This window comes from Manduca sexta, unplaced genomic scaffold (genome assembly GCF_014839805.1).
Source record: "Manduca sexta isolate Smith_Timp_Sample1 unplaced genomic scaffold, JHU_Msex_v1.0 HiC_scaffold_1186, whole genome shotgun sequence".
In the NCBI taxonomy this organism is placed as follows: Eukaryota; Metazoa; Arthropoda; class Insecta; order Lepidoptera; family Sphingidae; genus Manduca; species Manduca sexta.
The window spans coordinates 1-8,148 of record NW_023592026.1 but is presented as its reverse complement, the minus strand read 5'-3'; the positions used below and the strand labels follow the sequence as shown (position 1 = coordinate 8,148).

General features: G+C 47.6%; 1 long non-coding RNA gene across 2 annotated transcripts; it reads left to right on the top strand.

Annotated features, from left to right (window-relative positions):
- Window positions 1-1,061: 1,061 nt before the first annotated feature.
- Window positions 1,062-2,350, top strand: LOC119191204. 2 transcript variants are annotated; one of them, XR_005113392.1, is made up of 3 exons: window positions 1,062-1,220; window positions 1,589-1,728; window positions 2,236-2,350. It is a non-coding gene; the product is annotated as an uncharacterized LOC119191204 (long non-coding RNA). The 2 variants fall into 2 exon arrangements; XR_005113393.1 differs by lacking the exon at window positions 2,236-2,350 and adding an exon at window positions 1,840-1,858.
- Window positions 2,351-8,148: the final 5,798 nt, after the last annotated feature.

The window sequence follows — 8,148 nt, the reverse complement described above, 5'->3', positions numbered from 1 at the left end:
ATCACGACCCTCAGCAATGAGGATTACGATGCGAGGAGGATATGTGTAGTATAGTTGATAACAGGAATAAGAAGATTGGATAGGAAAGTAATAGTCCAAGTTCAGTCCTCGATTCTTTTTAAATATTAAACTACACAGTTAACATATACACAGTAGATAGAAGGATCAACATACGAATTTTGGACTAAACCCTTGCGTTGGATATTTCGTTTCAGACAGAACTTGTGGCGTCCTCTAGAGCCTTTGGCGCTCCTTAGGACCTATTGCCCTGAGTGGAGGTCAGGCTCACGTCTCCTTAAGCTGAGACTGCACTAATGTCCAGTAGGTAATTTATATATCGCTCTTATATAAAGATGAAAAATATAGAATGGAATTACAAACACCGTCGCCTACTTTTACCTTTACTTTGAAACAAAAAAAAACGTGATTTATATTACGTGATAAAAATGTTATCTCAATTATAAAACTTATGTTTACCTGCATAAAATTTACAGCATGTTAATGATGAGAATTAGGGTATAAATGAATCCCGCTGCATTAGCGACTGCAAAAATAATGTAAGATTTAAACAGAACAGGGGATATACATTTTTTTCATGGAAAAGTATTTTTTTTCTTTATTAAACTAAAGTTATAAAATGTGAGATCAGGCGATACGAGATACACACGTCCAATCGAAAGCTACACGTTTAAAGACAATTCTTAGAAGTGTGATTGCAACTGTGTAATATTTTCAAGAAACACAATCCAAGGTAGAAGCAAGTGGATCTCCTGATGTTAAGTGACTTTTACCGCTCATAAAATCCCACAATACCAGAAGAATCATAATAATTTCTTGCGCTGTTGGCGTTTAAAGAAACAGAGATTCGCACGAAAAGAGAATTCATTGAGGTTATTAGGAATCCTCCTAATCATACAAAATGAAACAACATACTATAACGTGCTGTTGGACTTGGAATTGCTATGACAAATGTATTGTGTAACAATAAGTCCGGCCAAAGTGACCGCGATCCATTTCTGTTATTAAAATATATTAACATTGTCCATTTTCACAATCTAATTGATTTTTTTTACAAAGGAAGGACCTTCTTGGTTATCTATCGAGCGCTCTAGAGGTAGTCCTCACGACTTCTGTAATTCAGTGGATACAATCTGCATTGGCCTTGTATGCGACCCTGAATTTGAATGCTTCAGATTACCCGCCGGATTACTCTTCCAAAGGTTGGATTTTTGTTTATTATAATCATTTTTGATTACAAGCAACTGTACAGGCGTTAATTATGGGGTAAGTGATTATAATTTCCCAAGGTTCTTTTTGAAAGTTTTTCTAGCTACGTAACCTTTACAAAGATTGTATGGAGCCTCCTGGAATGTCGTCAAAAAGAAATGTCTCTTACGGCTTTTTTGCGAGGTAATAGATTCGCTTATGCTGTAATATGTAGACAGCACTCTCTTCATATTAGATTAATTACTTACAGTATCATAGTCCAGGTACTTAGAATACCCGTTTAAAATAATAGACATAATGGCTCATATACTTTCCATATAAACAACCGTTATAGCTATTTTAAAGTTTTTGTCCTATAAAGTTTCAGATGGAGTGCATGCCGACTTCATTATAGTAGGCGCTGGTTCGGCGGGCTGCGTGCTTGTAAACAGACTGACTGAGATCAGCAACTGGACCGTTATGCTAGTGGAGGCGGGGGACTATCCCTCTATCGAATCTACAGTTAGTTATCATTTTTTCTTCGTAGTAAAGTAACTTTATCAATCAAGTGGTAATTACAGTAAATATAAAGTCGATTGACGAGAAATGTGGCACTTTGAACTGTTACTACAGTTAATCGTATTCGACATCCAATACGCTGGCTGAGTTTGGAATGTAACTGCTAGCTGCAACCGTTGCAGCAGGTGTTCTATAAGTTTGAAGAAGTTTTGTCACTTATTGCCTCTACTAACGGAGGCTACGTGCCCAAAAGGGCGACAATTATCATTTACTGGGAAATAATTTGAGGCATCAGTACCTGGGGTGTTGAGCCGAAAATTAGCCTCAGACCTCGACAGCGTACTCAACCGAGTATTGGCCCTCGAGAAGTACCGTACGAGGCGTCTGTCTCTTTCGCATGGTTAGTGCAGAGTTTCAGTCTAGTATAATAATATTAAGTGAGGGATGATATAACATTTCATACAATATAATTGGGAAACAATTTGATTATATTTGTCACACATTTTCCAGGTACCGGGTTTGTATTCACTCGTGGACTACTCTTTCGAAGACTGGAACTATTACACAGTCGACGATGGATACACAAGTCAAGCGCACAAATCAAAGAACATACACCTCACCAGAGAGGGCATGAAATTCTAGTCGATACTAATGGATACAATCAGTTAGGATACTCCTTACCTACGTTTACTATAGACAATAAGACTCGTCAGAGCACGTCGTTTGCATTTCTTAGACCTATAAAAGAACGTGAAAATCTGCGAGTATTGGTAAACACTTATTGTAGGAAGATTCTATTTGATGAAAACATGCGGGCAATTAGTGTAGAGGTAAAGCTTCCAAACGGAAAAATTATAAATCTGACGGCTGATAAAGAAGTAATACTTTCGGGTGGAGCTATTAACAGTCCACAATTATTAATGTTATCTGGCGTCGGACCCAAAAAACATTTGGAAGAAATGGGCATACAAGTTTTACTAGATGCCCCAAATGTAGGCGAAAATCTTCAGGACCACCCCACAGTTCCAATATTTATAAATAAAGGCAAGAATATTTCATCGTTGCTTGATAGTGTTGATATAGTAAAAAATCTAGACAAATATCCCAATCCTTTACTAGTGGGACACGTGGCGTTGAATAAATCACAAACATATCCTAATTATCAAACTTTTTCCATGCCGTTGGATGTTGGTTCGCCGGTAACTTTGCTTGCTTGTAGCAATGTTAGTAGATCTGAAAATGATATATGTGAGCAATTTGTCCAGATCGGAGAGAAAAATCAACTACTTGTACTTAACGTTCTACTTCATCCAAAGTCCAGAGGAAGGGTTTATTTGGAAAATAAAAACCCAGAGGAGAAAGCACTCGTATATAATGGTTATTACTCGGACCCAGACGATTTGGATAAACATACAAAGATTATGGAAGATTTTCTAACTGTTTTAAATACAACGCAAATGCGAAAAATCAATGCAACACTTTTTAGTTCTATAAGTCAATGTAAGGATTTGATAATGAACACACCTGAGTATTGGAAATGCTACATTTTGAACATGGTCACTACTTTGTGGCATCCTGTAGGGACGTGTGCCATGGGGCCTGAGGGAGAAGGTGTAGTAGATGCTTCGTTCCTAGTTTACGGTACCAAAGGCCTTCGAGTGATAGATGGGAGTGCGATGCCAAAGATAGTTAGTGGAAACACAAACGCGCCAATCATCATGATGGCTGAGAAGGGCGCTGATGAGAAAAAGGCTCATGGAATACGTATATTTTAAGACGCTCAAATACTATGCGTGATTTTCTTACTGGGCTTTGTACTGTTTTGCCGAATATTTTCTTTATTAAATATAAACTTTAGATTCCAATGTAAGTTTTATTTTTGTTGCATTTTGAAGACAGATATAGATATGTACAGTAGCAAGAATATGGAAAATTTATGCAAAATCTTTTTATGAGGCATATCGATTCTGTTCATTATAAGGATCGAATGACTCTATGGGCCATTAATATGATTAAAACCTTTCTCCGTACCTATAGAAAAAATATGACTCCAATTTGCTTTTAAATATAACAAAACCGTTTAATTTAGAATTGATTGATAAAAAGAAAATCATTGTGGGGAAGGTGTGATCGTAAGTCCATTAAGAGTTTTCCGGGTCGTTAAATAAAAATCAGCCCGTATCACGATCACAAAAGAGTTTGTTTTTCCACAACACAAAATAGAAGGAGAAAAGAGCGATAATACAAATAAGAAACAGATAATAAAAGAAGCGAACACAAAATTAAACAGCTGCAAATTACCCGGGCACATGGAACTGTAAAGCATCAAGCGTTAAGCGTCTCGCGTTGGAACCGAATTATCGCTGATTAATTGTTCCTTCCAAATATGCATGCGCGTGCGCTGCGCTGGCCGTCGCATGTCGCGGCGGGCCAGGCTCGGGAGCCGAACGGTGCCCGAACGCGAAAGTTCGGCCAACCTCGGCTAGCGTTCAGCCGGTCGGGTCACTGCGTCATCCGCTAGTTATCTAATATAAAATTGCGTTGACCCGTTCGGCTGTTTGTTGTCGCTTATTAATTTATACTATTATACAATGCGAGATTACAAATATTATAACACTATGATAATTAAGGTTTGTAAATATAGTATTTTAATTATGATTTAAATATAAATCTAGATGTAATATAATTTATAAGTTAACGTAAATTTAGATATAAGTTTAGACATAATTTGGACAAAGTTATTTTATGTAGTTTTAATCTGCAAAACGAGAGTAGCTCCGCCTTATCATCATCAACAGCGCGTTGCATAGGCGAGGCCTCTCCCAAGGTACGCTTCAGGGCCTGGTACCTGCTGCATTATGTATCCAGTCGCTAATTATAATAGAAACATATTCCTTTACTGCTTCATCTCAAAAATCCACTTTCTATAGATACATTCGTTGTCTGTTTACCGTATAATATAAACAAATGTAGGTATGTATTTATACATATATTTTTATATACCAGCACGGCAAAGTTATCCTACTGATGCAAAGCGGAGTTGGGTCCGGAGAGAGAAATCCCTCGCCAGTTGCCATAATTATGCCGGCCTGCTTGTAAAAGATATACACAGGTTGATCCCGGACCGCGACACACTTCCTTGGGCCATTAATGCGGGTTTTAATACCTGGTACACCTACGTATTCGCTGTGCAAGTAGATACTAAATATAACCCACCACCAACTATATGCGCTGGGAGAGCAGTGCAAGTAGATACACGTGTACCCCCTTTTTTTTTTTTTTTTGGTACCTTCGGGCGACCGCCGGGCCGAGTCCCTAACCCTATATACAACTTAACCTATGCACGGCCTACCAGCTAAAACTCCGCGGTGGCCCTCTTCGGCGCATTAGGGACGGCCGGGCTTCCTCTGACGTTGAAGTGTCTAGTCTGCGACCGCAGCCGCCCCTGCGCGGTGCCGCCTTGCGGCCCGTCTCCTATGGGGGAGGGCTCAGAAGCCCCTGCGCACCGAAGGACGCCCTCGGCGTCTACGGCAGTGTGAGGCCAACAGCACACTGCCGTCCATCCCGGGGTCAACCGAAAGATGTGCAAAATGCACTAGGGCGGACAGCCCCTGCTGCCCGCCGACGACCCCTTCGTGGCCCCTATTAGTCTCCTCTTACGACAGGCAGGGGATACCGTGGTGGAATTCTCCAAACGCCCCCATTCCACAGGGCGGGAGACGCCGGTCAGTCGTCCACCCGGCGAATCCTACGTCTCCTCTGACGGCGGGAGGGATCCTCCCTCTCTCTATCCCTCTCGGCACTCTCCTTCTGCGAGAGGACCACCTCGCAGAAGTGGGCCACCGCACGCCAGGCCTCCGGGCTGCCGATCATGGAAGCAACCACGGCCGGCAGCGAGAGATCTCCTCCGACGACTAAAACGAGAGCGCTGCGTTCATCGTCCCAGGCTGGGCAGGACTCCAACGTATGTTGGGCCGTATCCCGCGGGCAGTTGTCACAATGGTGACACACGGCGCTAATCTCCGTGTGTCGGAGAGAGCTTTGGCGTTCAGATCCCAGGGCAGGAATCCGGCCAAAAGACAAGCCGCCTCGTACGAGACCGTGCGGTACGCCCGTATGGCCCGCTGCGCAATGACCCGCTGCGGGCCCCGCAGGAGGGCGATAGAACGCCTCCCCAGGGCGTCAGCCCAGACCGGGCTGCCGTACAACGCCATGGACCTTCCAGGTTGGGCAGCAGGCTAGAAAGAGCGCCCGCCGCCCTGGACAACTTCGTCCTCAACTTCTCGAAATGGGCGCGGAAGTCCCATCGGCTATCCAAAATTAAACCTAAATATTTCATCGTTTTGCCGATGGGAATCTGCACCCCCTCAACCACTATGTGGGCACCGGCCGGTGGCCCCCGCCGAGGCCCGTGGAAACAAATGGCTTCGGTTTTTTCGAGGGCCACCTTCAAACCCAAACGCCTAATTCGGCTCACTACGTGGCCGGCGCCCACCACCGCCAGAATCGCGGCGTCCTGGAAGGTCTTGGCACGCGGCCGTGACTAGCGTGTCGTCCGCATAGCACGTCACGCCGACGCCCCTGAGATTGGCACTACGGAGCACCCAGTCGTACCCGATGTTCCACAAGAGAGGGCCTAGAACCGACTCCTGTGGGACACCGCACGACATCGCTCTCCGGTGCCACCCGTCGGCGCCCGGATACATCACGTACCTGTCAGAAAGGTACGCGTGCACCAGACGCCTTAGATAGGGCGGCACCGCGTGGTACCGCAGTGCTTCATTAATACATGGCCAGGGGAGCGAATTAAACGCATTGGAAATGTCTAGGGAAACAGCAATCACTATTTTACCCCTGGCCACTGCTTCCTCCGCCTGCGACTTGACCCGCAGAATCGCGTGGACGGTAGAGCGTCCACCCCGAAAACCAAACTGGTTGTCGGCCAAGTTGGGACCGACCCTCTCGAGGTGCTCGACGAGGCGCGTGTGTAGAATACGCTTAAAAAGTTTGTCGACCTCGTCGAGCAGCACGATGGGCCGGTAGGCCGACGGCGACTCTGCGGGTCTCCCTTCCTTCTTAAGCAGGACGAGCTTCCCGGTTTTCCAACGCGCCGGGAAGACGCCCTGCACCATGCAAGCGGAGAATAGGCTGCGGAGCCGCGGCCCCAAGTGCTCGAGGGCTAGCACCCAGGCTTTCCCGGGGATGCCGTCGAGACCCGGGGCGGTGTTTTGCCCCGCAGCCGAAACACTGCCGCCCGCATTTCCGCGGGCGAAACCTCTGGAATATCCCCTGCCGATGACGACGATGACGCCACTTCCGGTGGCGCCATCGGTGGAGGAGTGGTTACCTCGGTGGCCGGGAACAAGGTCGCGACTACGTTAGCCAAAAGATCCGGCCTGAGACTCTCCGACAGTGGGGCGCCGCTGAACGAAGTTTGTTCATCACTAGCTTGTATGGGCGCCCCCACGGGTCCGCGTCGAGAGTCTCCAAAAACTCCCTACGTGCCGCGACCTTGGCCCTATGAATGGCCACCCGCAGCGCTCTCTTCGCCTCCTTGTAGAGGCCGTAGAGCTGCCGCTCCTGGTCTTCATGGTCACTACTACGAATGCGGCGGCGGCGATGCCTGGCGAATCGGCGGCGCGCAGCCACGCAAGACGCGCGCAACTGCGCTAGCTCCGCCGACCACCAGTACACCTCCCGCCGCGGAGGACGACGGAGCGCCCGGGGCATGGCGGCGTCGCAAATATCCGACATTGCCACCCCGAACCACTCCGCCTCCTGCTGGACCCGAACCGGACCCTCCGGCTCGGGGAGCCATGACACTGCCAGAGCGGCCAGCTCTAGGGCTCCTCCTGTCGAGGCGCCTTAACGCCCACCGCGGGCCGTCCTGTCGAGGGGCACTCGGTCCACCTACACTATTGGGCCGGATACTCGGGGACGCGGAGACGTCGAACCTAATATAACGATGGTCCGACAACGTCTCCACGCCCACGAGGACTCTCCAGCTCCCCTGGACACGACGTGCGACGGCGGGACTCCCAAACGACAGATCCACTATGGACCCGCCGTTGTGCCGCACGCACGTGTTCACCGACCCCCTGTTCAGGACGGCCAGGCCGATGGAAATCGCCCATTCCTCCAGGACCCTACCACGAGCGTCGGTCGCCGGCGAACCCCAGACCGCGGACTTCGCGTTGAAGTCGCCGGCGACGATCGCCGGGTGAGGTTGGCCCTGCTCAACCAGGGCCCCCAGCCGAACGAGGAAAGATTCGAACTCGGCCAGGGGTCTGTTGGGGGAGAAATAAACTCCTACTATCCATAAGTCCCCCAACAGAGCCGCGACGCATCCCTGGCCCTTCTCGACTTTTGCGAAGGGCGGGGAGCCAGCGGCACCCTGGGTGATGATGGCCACCAACCCGTCGA